The following is an 11,610-nucleotide window of genomic DNA, read 5'->3' on the forward strand; positions in this document are numbered from 1 at the left end:
AGTTTTTTTCTAGAACACAGATCTGATCATTCCATTACCCTGCTTTGTCTATGAGATAAAGTCCGAACTCATCAGCATGTAATGCATAGCTTTTCTGATACTGCCCCCTTGTGCTTCTCCCACTGCTTCTCACTCTAAGCACCCATCAAGCGGAACCACTTAGAACATTGCAAACAAGCTGGCTGTGTCTATGCCTCTGTGCCTTCATTTTTGCTATTTCTGCAACACCATTCACTCCCCCTCCTCTACTGGGTAAACCCTTAATCCTCCATCCAAATCCAGCTCAAGTATTACCTACTATGTGAAATCATCCCCAAGCCCTGAACTGGAAATTATCTGACTATTTACCTCTAATCAGGTTAAATATTGGATTATTTCATTAACTAGTTCAATTTTATTTATTTATGCTTCTATATTTCCAAAATGTCTAGTTGCCACATTAATGAATTTAAATTTTCTGAGAAAAAGATGACTTAGGGGCAACTTGAAGACAATTGGGTTTTCTCTTTTCACTAGAGAGTATTTGGGCTGCTATAGACAGAATGACATGCTACTACTTGAGGTTTATTGAATACATACCCTTAAGCTCCTTACATGATAAATCACAGAACACATTTTAACCAAACCACTTATTTCCCTCTGGTGGATTTTATATTTAAATTTTATGTGACAGTACATGATACAGAAAAGACAACCTAATTTGACATCGTAAGAGAGCTGTATGAGAAAGTACTCTGGACACAGAGATAATAGAAATAAAGGGTGTTGGTCTCTGCTTCTCATACCACCACTAGCTAGCTAACCTAGGACAATACACCCTGAGTGTGACTCCCTTGTCTATAAAATGAGGAAATTGAACTTTGTAATATAATGTCTTTTGTGGTTCTAAAACAGTCTATGCTTTGAATTTTAAGAGTCATATTCACAGATATTTGTGCAAGTTCTTCTCCTGAGGGGAGGAGGGACCTCTCTCACAAAAATTCTGGTGCTGTAACCATAAAACCACCCTAAAGTGATTATTTCTTACCATCTATACTGACCCAGTGTTTACCACAGCCAGGTGCTGACTCTTGGCACCATCCAGAAAGGAACTCTTCTCTTGAGCAGGACATCATGAAGTAATTTTAAGAACGGAGCATGACTGGAATTGCAACTAAAAAAAAAAAACAAAAAACAAAGAACAAGTGTGCTTTGGTGAGTAAAGGGGTTGATTTAGGTCCAGTCAAACCTGACACCTTGGGCTTCCCTGGTGGTGCAGTGGTTGAGAATCTGCCTGCCAATGCAGGGGACACGGGTTCGAGCCCTGGGCTGGGAGGATTTCACATGCCGCGGAGCAACTAGGCCCGTGAGCCACAGCTGCTGAGCCTGCGCGTCTGGAGCCCGTGCTCCGCAACAAGAGAGGCCGCGACACTGAAAGGCCCGCGCACCGCAATGAAGAGGGGCCCCCACTTGCCACAACTAGAGAAAGCCCTCGCACAGAAACGAAGACCCAACACAGCTAAAAATAAATAAATAAATAAAAAAAAAAAAAAAAAAAAAAAAACAAACCTGAGACCTTGCAGCGGCAAGAGGGAAATGAATACCACTGTTGTTTCAAAGAAACTCATAAACTGAGATCAGCTTCCCCACCCCACCCCAACCCCTCACTGTGGAAGGGAAGAACAAGGAAGCAATAATAAGGAGATGCTTCACCTTAGAGATGAAGCCCCACCCTTGGGCTAGGAGACTCTTCAGAAAGGAATAGGACCAGTTGACAGAAGTTGAAGAGTTCAATTTAGGGAGCAATTTTCTAATAAGTAGAATGTCCCCAAATTGGAACTTATTGGGTGATTACTTCAATAATACATTTGATGGGACTTCCCTGGTGGTCCAGTGGCTGGGACTCCATGCTCCCAATGCAGGGGGCCTGAGTTCAATCTCTGGTCAGGGAACTAGATCCCACATGCCACAAATAGGAGTTCGCATGCCACAACTAAAGATCCCCCATGCCGCCCACATGCCGCAATGAAGATCCCACATGCCGCAACTAAGACACAGCCAAATAAATAAATAAATAAATATCTTTAAAAATAATAATACATTTGAGAACGTTGTTACAGGGAAAACACTTATTATAAACAGGATATTAGGGATTTAAATATTGAATCTGCCCTCAAGGAGACTACAGTCTAGTAGAAGTCATACATCATATACATAAAGAGCTCTAAAACCAGACAGAAGGTAAGATTTATGAACTGAGTAGAAAGGTAATAAATCCAATGTCAGTGGCACTGTTCAAGGAGAGCCTGCATGACTATTTGGGGTGACGTAAGAGAGATTTACACATCTGGTAGAAAGTTAACTATTATACATGACCTTCAAGATCCTTTCCAACAAATGCTTTGTGGTTTTATTAAAACTATCACTGTAGTAAGGATTTTTTAAAAAACAGGATTGTCTGATTTTCTGTTCCACTCACAGCTCATTAGATATTTTTTTCTTGCAGAAATGTAAGAAATCATTTTCCAACACAAGCTCTTAAAACAAACATTCTTTTTTTAAATAAATTTATTTATTTATTTATTTTTTGGCTGCGTTGGGTCTTCGTTGCTGTGCATGGGCTTTCTCTAGTTGCGGCAAGCGGGGGCTTGCGGAGCACGGGCTCTAGGCGCACAGGCTTCAGTAGTTGCAGCACGTGGGCTCAGTAGCTGTGGCTCGCGGGCTCTAGAGCACAGGCTCAGTAGTTGTGGCACACGGGCTTAGTTGCTCCGCAGCATATGGGCTCTTCCCGGACCAGGGATCGAACCCCTGTCTCCTGCATTGGCAGGCGGATTCTCAACCACTGCGCCACCAGAGAAGTCCCAAAACAAACATTCTTAATTTACTTAAAACATGTTTCTGAGAATTCAACCAGTTTTAAAAAGCCAATAGAGCACATTTAAAACTATTTCTAAAAAGGCAGGTACCAACATTCTTTCCAGTATAATCATGATGGATTTTTTAAAGTAAAACTTAATTATTTTATATAATACAAACCAGAAAAATGGGACTAATATAATAAACTTACATACATCTATAATTTCCATTTGCTCTTCATACTATTCTGGTTTTAAAATTAATTGTTCAGAATCTTATTTCACAGTCACTCAATTTTTATTGACTCCAATATTGACAGTCTTGGTACAAGTTATAAAGCCTTATGTGGCGTGATATATAATTAAACTACTTCGCCTCTTAACTTATATTAACGGGTGCATGTCAGAGAGCACCAATTCTCTCTGAGAAGAATGTAAACTCACATTAATTTATTGAGAAAAAGCCGACCAGGGCCATTACCCGCTTGGCCTGTGCCTTACCTAGTGAAGCGCTGGCAGCTGCAGGCCGTGGTTGGGAGCCCTGCAGCTCAGTCTACAGTCTTCCTTAATGTGACTTCTGTTAACAGTAAATTCATATTTAACTAGCCTGCTAGGTACATTTTTCAAAATGTAAAGCCACTGGATTAGATTAAAATACAGCAGAAAAAAAAAAAAGCATTAGTATAAACATCTTTTCCTGGAACTACTCACTAGCTATTTTGATTAGCATTTTAAATAATCCCCAAACTTCTCCAAAAGTCTTCACCAATGCCTAAGCTCATCCATTTTATGTGGGCTTTCGAAGATTACTTTTATTTCTAAATTATTGTGGTAGGGGAGCCTCTCACTGTTGTTCCTAAATACTCATACATAAATTCAGTTGAACGGTAATGGGTATGGTCCAACCATTTTTAGAACACTGAGTTACAAATAAATAAGTAGCAGGATCTGGTCCGTTGTTTATGGGTCAAGACACTTACTCTGTTCTTACGCTTAAGGGCGATAAGGCCCTAGCAACTGATTTAGGCACCCACACTGACAAGACGCTGCTATGTAAACTGGAAAGCAAATTTATTAATGTGTAAGGGAAAAATTCACTTCTAAGGAGAAAAGATACTCTGGTGCCTGATAATTATGGCCTCTCCCCTAGGCCAGATCAATAATGTTCCTGTTACTTGGTGAGCATAGCATCTGATCAAGGATAGCTAGTTGAATGATAGTTATGGCCACTGTTATCCATCTAAGAAAAGACTTGATGCATCTATCTCCACAGTAACAATATCCTTGAGGCCACTGGTTAGGTACATTTTCCCCCTAGACAGTGCTGGAGACACTGACAAATTCTTGCTTCCCGAATCTGTTTATAGACACCATACAGGCCATTCCCTTTAATACAATCTTTCATCAAAGGATGATTGCGCATCACATAGAGGCTTAGGTCCAGGTAGGGGTTACTCATTCAAATGCTTACGAGGGCCAGCCAGTCACGGAAATAAGTGAAGCAGATGAGACGTGAGAGAAATCAAGTGTCAGAAAAATAACCAAATTTACTTTATATTTTCTGAATGTAGTATTAATATAAACAGGTATGTACGGTTTTTTTTAGAGACACATGAAACTTTAAAATAAACAATAACATTGAAAAAATAGAAATATTTCATTACTTAAGTTTTCTTTCATAATTTATTACTTCTTGACTTGTCATTGAACCTAACATATCACCATCAGACCATGTAAACCTAAACCACAAATCCTTTAACTGGGTGCAATAATCTGATTTACTTAATTTCATATGCAAAAATGGAATTTACAAACACCAGTGCTACTTAACATGTATAGACTCTCTTTACATGAGGGTTATTGTTGGACAAGTGTTCAGTTATGACATTCCAACATCACTGTATTTAATTTTCAGTTACTTATTGTTTTGCAGTTCTACAACTTCAATTTGTAGCTTTTTCCATATTATCAATACCAAATTATAAAGGCAGGCTTTCTTATGTTTCAAGGTTATTTTATTTTCATAGAGTTTAAAATCAGAGAATCTTTTTGGAGTTTTATTTCAACTCTACAGCTTTGGTAATGTGGTTCAAGTCATGCCTTTCATTTCAGGAAAATGATTTCAGTGTAGGGTAATGGGCCAGATTATTCCCTGCCAAATTATTCTCTTAAAGGTACAATTACACTTCAAGTGAGCAAATTGAATCATACATTTGTGTAGCTGTTTGTGAATGCCTTTGCAGAGAACTATTCAAATTTGATAGGTTCTAACATCAACCCAAAAGGCCAAGACTTTGATCCACTTTTTATTTTTAGATATTGAGTAAGGATTTTTTCTCTTGAATAACATAAAAGTGTTCAAAAATATCTTTCAACACTCAGCCACATAAATCCATATACTACAACAGGCCACCATAGCATACATCTAATTCATAAAAAGAAGGCCTGGAGTATCTGGATTTCATGCTATGGGATTTTATCCAGTTCACACTGTTAATTACTGCCCCTTCATGGTATATTACATTTTTTTTTAAAATAAATTTATTTATTTATTTTTGGCTGTGTTGGGTCTTCGTTTCTGTGTGAGGGCTTTCTCTAGTTGCGGCAAGCGGGGGCCACTCTTCATCGCGGTGCGCGGGCCTCTCACTATCGCGGCCTCTCTTGTTGCGGAGCACAGGCTCCAGACGCGCAGGCTCAGTAGTTGTGGCTCACGGGCCTAGTTGCTCCGCGGCATGTGGGATCTTCCCAGACCAGGGTTCGAACCCGTGTCTCCTGCATTGGCAGGCAGATTCTCAACCACTGCGCCACCAGGGAAGCCCCTACATTTTAAATTATTTAGCACAAAGCTATTCCTGGAAAATGATGTAATCAGGAGGCCTAAATTCTATGTCTCTTGGAAAATGTTACCTTCCTGAATTTAGGTTTTCACATCAACCCTGTCCATTTCAGGAGTTGAATCACACTGACTTATTCTGACCAAGTACATTATATTTTGTGAATTTTCTTATGGACAAAGAGAAGTCATTTGCTAAATTCCAATCAGAGCCTCTCATCTTTCGACACAAAAATTTTTGTCAATATCACCAATTTATTATAGCTGACTATGTGATATCATTTATATCTATGCTTTCATCACCTATTCTATTTTCATGTAACAGAAAATGCTACAACCAATTTAACTTTTTTAATGCAACTTTTCTGTAAGTGCTAAGACCTGACTTCAGTTTGCTGGTCAATAGTATTTCCAGTAAGACTTAAATTTACAAATGCTTCTCTCTGTGTAGAACACATAATTTCTGCTGTATTCTTTTATAAAATCGTCCTCTATTAAAAAAGCTTTTGCTGTCTCAGTATTTTTTTGACTTAATATATAACCTCATTTATAGTAGCATCAGATATTTTATTCATATTCAAAAACAATTGTTTGTTGACATTTCAGTCCTATTTTCAGATTAAGTTTTTCATTTCTCATCTTCTCCATATAGCAGTCCTGGATCTTATCATGGTTTACTTCTTGTGGTTTCATATGGTTTATTTCATATTTCACAACCATTTAAGTTGTGGTTCTTTTAATACAGACATCTTTTGTTTGCATATTACATATGGAATAATTTTTACTTCATCAAGAAAACATGATCTCGTCCACTGTGCCTGAATCAAGCATCTTGTTCCCACATTCAGTGGAGACAGGGTATAGAGTAACTATTCTCTGTTCCAGGAGAAACGAGTGCAGGTGGCAACTAAAATCGGCTTCAGTGTTAGAGAGACAATAGGGAGTCATAGTAATTGTGGCTAATGAAAGAGCAAATGTTCCATCTTAAGGGAATAATTGCTGCTGCTACATATAAAAAAAAGGTGGCTACTATTTTCATACAGAAATGCAAGTTTAGTATTGCCAAAATCAATTTTTTTAAAAGAGAAGATGAAAATGATTGGCTCAATTAAACAACAGCAAAGCACTATAAGTCAATAGGCTGGACAGAATAGTTCAGTAAGCTGAATTAGCCCCATAGGCAATCAGTATGCAATCTCTGTATTCGATGTTAGATATTTTCATAGAATTTTACTTTTCTGAGACTACATCGACCACCATGATTGGAGTGCTATATATTCCCCAACACTTCAAACATTTGCAAAAACTTTTATAGATGGGAGCTTACAGTGTGAATCTCTTATTTTTGTTATCCCAGCAAGTTCTCCCTCCTGGAGGGGATGTGCCTGCTGGGTGGTTATACTGCACCCACCATCATAGAGAGGAAGTTACGTGCTGCAGGCTAGCCACAGCCCTGAGATCTGTGGATGGGCACATGACCCAAGCCAGCCCAGTCAGAATCCTTCCCAGGTTTTTGTTTAGACAGTTGAGATACTTACTCTCTTTGGGGCTCACTTTACCTGAAAGTACAATGAAGTCTAGAATTATTTATTGTCGTTTTTGCCACCATATAGGAAGAGTCTACTTCAAGTTATGCCAACATGGAGGAAGATATCAGAGCCATAAAAACTGGAAGAAAAGAGACAAATTGGATAATATCATTTGAACTGCTGAATCCAGACATTTCTGAAGCCAGAATTTTCCCTGGTCTTCCTGGTTACATAAACCAATATATTCTCTTTTTGGCTTAGGCTGGTTTAAGGTGGGTTTCTACAACAAGCAAAGAGTCCTGACTCTGTATCTGACTAGTACAGATAACTCATATTACCAATTATGTCTGAGTTGTTAGACAAGCTATGTGGTCCATATAATCCTGAGTTTTCTTTATTGTAACTTACTACACTTAATTGTAATCTCTTATTTAACATCTGCTTTACATGCTAGCTTTGGAAAACTTTTTCTGTAAAGGGCCAGATAGTAAATATTTTAGACATTTTGGGCCAGACTGCCACAACTAACTCAACTCTGTATTTTAGTGTGAAATCAGTCATAGACAATACATAAACAAATGAGTGTGGCCATGTTACAATAAAACTTTATTAACGGCACTGGAATTTGAATTTCATATAATTTTCACATCATAAAATATTACTCTTCTTTTGATTCTTTTTCAACCACTTAAAAATCATTTTTAGTGTGTGAGCCATATTTGGCCTACAGGCTATAGATTGCTGACCTGGTAGTATATTGTAATCTCCACAAGGGTGAGGAGTGGGTCTCATCCTCACTGTGTCCTCAGCACCAAGGGGTAGGGCTTGCCTATAGCATTCTTTCTTATTGAAAGAATAGATGAATGCTCAAGGAAAATCAAGATTACAGAAAATTCAGTTTTCACAAAAAATACAGTCACACCAAGTATTTTGGAAAATTAGTAGAAATTATTAAAGACTTAAGGAACCTGAGGAAGGTCGTGCTTCTTCCTAGTTCTCTGGTATCTTCTTTGTCCCTCTCTAATCTCTTTACAACAATTGCTCCTGAATTGTCCCAGGAACCCCCAACTTTTTCTCCTTCTGTTATGCAGATCAATTTTTTCCCTTTACAACTTCATCCCCAAACTTGCATATCAAAACCAATCAAGGTATTCAGATGAACAGAGGGATCTACCCCACAAGTCAGGTGACCAACCTCCCCAGTTCCATTAGCGACATTCTCAGTAGATCACTGGTCTCAGGCAACACACTTAAATGCTCACTTTTTGACACAGAAAATGGAGAGAGTATCACCTATTGATCCAACTTGTATGTTTTCTTGAAAGTTTCACATGAATTACTGAATATATAGTATATATTCATTCATATATATAGTGGAATATATACATAAGCTTTTAAAATTCTTCAAAGAATCTAATACATTATTAATAAAAATTTTAGCAGTGTTCACAGTGATCAATGTGTATAAGGAATGTGATCCAGCATGCTTAGATCAAATTTGTTTTTTAAAAAAGTAGTCATTTTAATGAAATTTCTCATCTTAAAATAAAAACAAACTAGTTCAAAGGCTTTCTCAGAAAAAATCAACTACAACCAGAATAACTTTCATACTATATTTTTCATAACTGATATTCTCATATTCAGCTAACTTCAAACTGTTAACCAATGAAAATGAAAAATGATGACACCTAAGTTTTAACTTTAAAAATAAACAGAAGAACTCAACCAGTCTAAGATCATAAAATATGAAAAATTATCCTTTTAGGATGTTTTGCACTATAGAACATGAATATTTCTGAATATCTTTAAAAATAATATTTTATTCTCATGGAATCTTTCTCTCTTTCATTAACCTGGAGGATAAACTTAGACTTTTAGTTAAAGTAAGTATAAAATGAATAAGACAGCAATGTGTTATCAATACATAACACAGCAGTATTATAAAATTTTTAAGTCTTTCATACAACAATGAACAGGTCTCTTTTCCTCAAAATCATCTTTAAAGCATTGCTTAGCCACTGTTGCTAAGATTTTTTCTTTTTTTTGAAAAAGAATAATAAGTCATATAACCTATGCGCTCCTCTTTTTCTGCCTTAATATCTGCTATTATATCCATGTAAAACTAAAAATCTACACAGATATATCTTTGTTTTAAATAATCACACATAAAAGTGGTTATAATTTAAATTGTTTTAAATGTTTGCATTACGTTTCAAACTGAAAATTCTCACAAATGAAAAGTTTGGATTTATAGCTCATACCATCCATTTAATCTGTCCATTTTTGCATTTACATCCATTTATGAAATACGCAAGTAAAATATGAAATACCTAACGCTAAGCAAAGGTGATTCCGTCATTTAAGAGACACAGGATGAAAACACCTGATTGCAGACTTTCCTGGTGGTGCAGTGGTTAAGAATCCACCTGCCAATGCAGGGGACACGGGTTCGAGCCCTGATCCGGCAAGATCCCACATGCTGCGGAGCAACTAAGCCCGTGGGCCACAACTACTGAGCCTGCGCTCTAGAGCCCGAGCCCACGAGCCAGAACTACTGAAGCCCGTGCGCCTAGAGCCCATGTTCTGCAAGAAGAGAAGCCACCGCAGTGAGAAGCCCACGCACCGCAACGAAGACTCAACGCAGCCAAAAATAAATAAATAAATAAATTTTAAAAACCCCAAACATCTGATTGCTTTAACACTAAACAGAATTGATAGCTCTCACTGGTTATCTCCCCCTGGCTCTGCAAAATCAAGTGTGGACCTAAAATGGAATATTTTTTCCCTGCTCTAGAATGTAATGTCATTTTCCACAGCTGACTATGAGGAGCTTTTTCCAAAGAAGATTTCACTCTCATTTTTTTTTTAATTGAGGGGATGGTGTGGGGAGAAGGGCAGTAGGGGAATGCAGGAAATTAAACCAAGTCTAGTTAATTCTTAAAAAAAGATAATGCGTTCTTGCCACCTGTCAGTTGCAACCTCCTAATTGGCAGGAACCAAGTTTGAACCGAGGTTGTGCACAAGTCTAACTACCCCGTTACACTGTGAATTCTTCAAGGGCAGGGCCCTGTTTTATTTATCATTTTACCTCCAATACCTAGCACAGTGCAAGAGAATTAGGAAGAGTTTAGTAAGAGTGTTGAAGTAATTAATGAATGGGTGAAAGGCCATTAGTTGAGATTCTATTTGTAGCCATAGCCATAAGTCTTTTTAGAAGAGAAATGAAGACGACATCTCATTAACTAGGACTGTAGGGTAAGCCCCAAAGAAGAATAAGAGTAATTACTGTTATTGATTTTAAATACAGAAAATAATTAGTGAAAATCACTCAAAAATTTGCATTCATCTATTGAGATCTGAAAGTTTGGGTTGGTTTCTGACTGACCACAGGATAGGGATGAAAGAAATACCACTGGATTAGAAACTAAAGTTTTGCCATGTCAAAGACCATTTTGATCAATTGTTAGAATTTTTGTCCCCTTTCAATTCCTGTGTTGCATATGGCAATATTTTAGAACAAGGTGGGGTTAGAATTGCTTTTTATCCAATAAAAAGCTAAATGGAAGAATTGGCTTACCTTCTATCTATTTTTTGGAGACAAAGGTGGGATTCTGTTGAAAAGAAAACTGGACCAAGAAGGGCATAATCAACTCATTCTCATCATTCCTGATCTCCATCTGGTACTCAAGTAGATCCTTTGTTTTAAAATGAGCACTTTGGGACGTACTGATGAGTTAGATGTTGATCAGTATATGTCCCAGGATTTCCTTGATGGTTTTCCTTTGCACAAAGAAACAGATGTCTCTGAGCAGTTTATGGAATCTGCTCATGTATTTTGATAAGGCTTTCCATCGTTACTGCTTTACTTATAGTACTACCATTGATCATCAGAGCCGTAACATCAGACATTGCTCAAAGGTTACCCCTTCACAAGTGGAACCAAGAACTAAGTTGCTTAGGTCAAAGACCTATATACCTTTTTTCAACATTTAAGCTTTTTGCATTTCTTAGACAACATAGGACAAAATCTAACATGGAGTTACCAATAAAATCCTCCTAATATACTTCCTGACTGAACTTAGCCCAAGTAAATTCCCCAGCCAGTGAGACCACATAAACAAGCATCACGATAACTGAAGAAATATATCCTAATACTAATGTTGTCCATATTACACAAGGAGAAAGCTGCTGCCCACAGAGTCAGCAGAACACAGGAATTGCATGCATCAGAATACAAGGAGACAAGCCCAATATGGCTTTGGCTATGTAGTATCTAAAGCTTTACCTACAAATTCAAGGATACCATATGAATATTTTCTCAGGAAGTGCCACTTTGAGTGAACCTGCCATTAGGATGAAAACTTAGCAATAGTATAATAAATTTCAGGACTGGATATGAATATTCATGTGACCT

At 37.5% G+C, this 11,610-nt stretch overlaps 1 long non-coding RNA gene across 1 annotated transcript; it reads right to left on the minus strand.

The window, feature by feature from the left end:
* Positions 1-1,043: 1,043 nt before the first annotated feature.
* On the minus strand, positions 1,044-10,858 carry LOC118882333. Its single transcript, XR_005016762.1, has 3 exons — positions 10,774-10,858; positions 7,227-7,335; positions 1,044-1,153 (listed from the first exon to the last, which is right to left on the minus strand). It is a non-coding gene; the product is annotated as an uncharacterized LOC118882333 (long non-coding RNA).
* Positions 10,859-11,610: the final 752 nt, after the last annotated feature.

This window comes from Balaenoptera musculus, chromosome 16, assembly GCF_009873245.2.
Source record: "Balaenoptera musculus isolate JJ_BM4_2016_0621 chromosome 16, mBalMus1.pri.v3, whole genome shotgun sequence".
Taxonomy (NCBI): domain Eukaryota; kingdom Metazoa; phylum Chordata; class Mammalia; order Artiodactyla; family Balaenopteridae; genus Balaenoptera; species Balaenoptera musculus.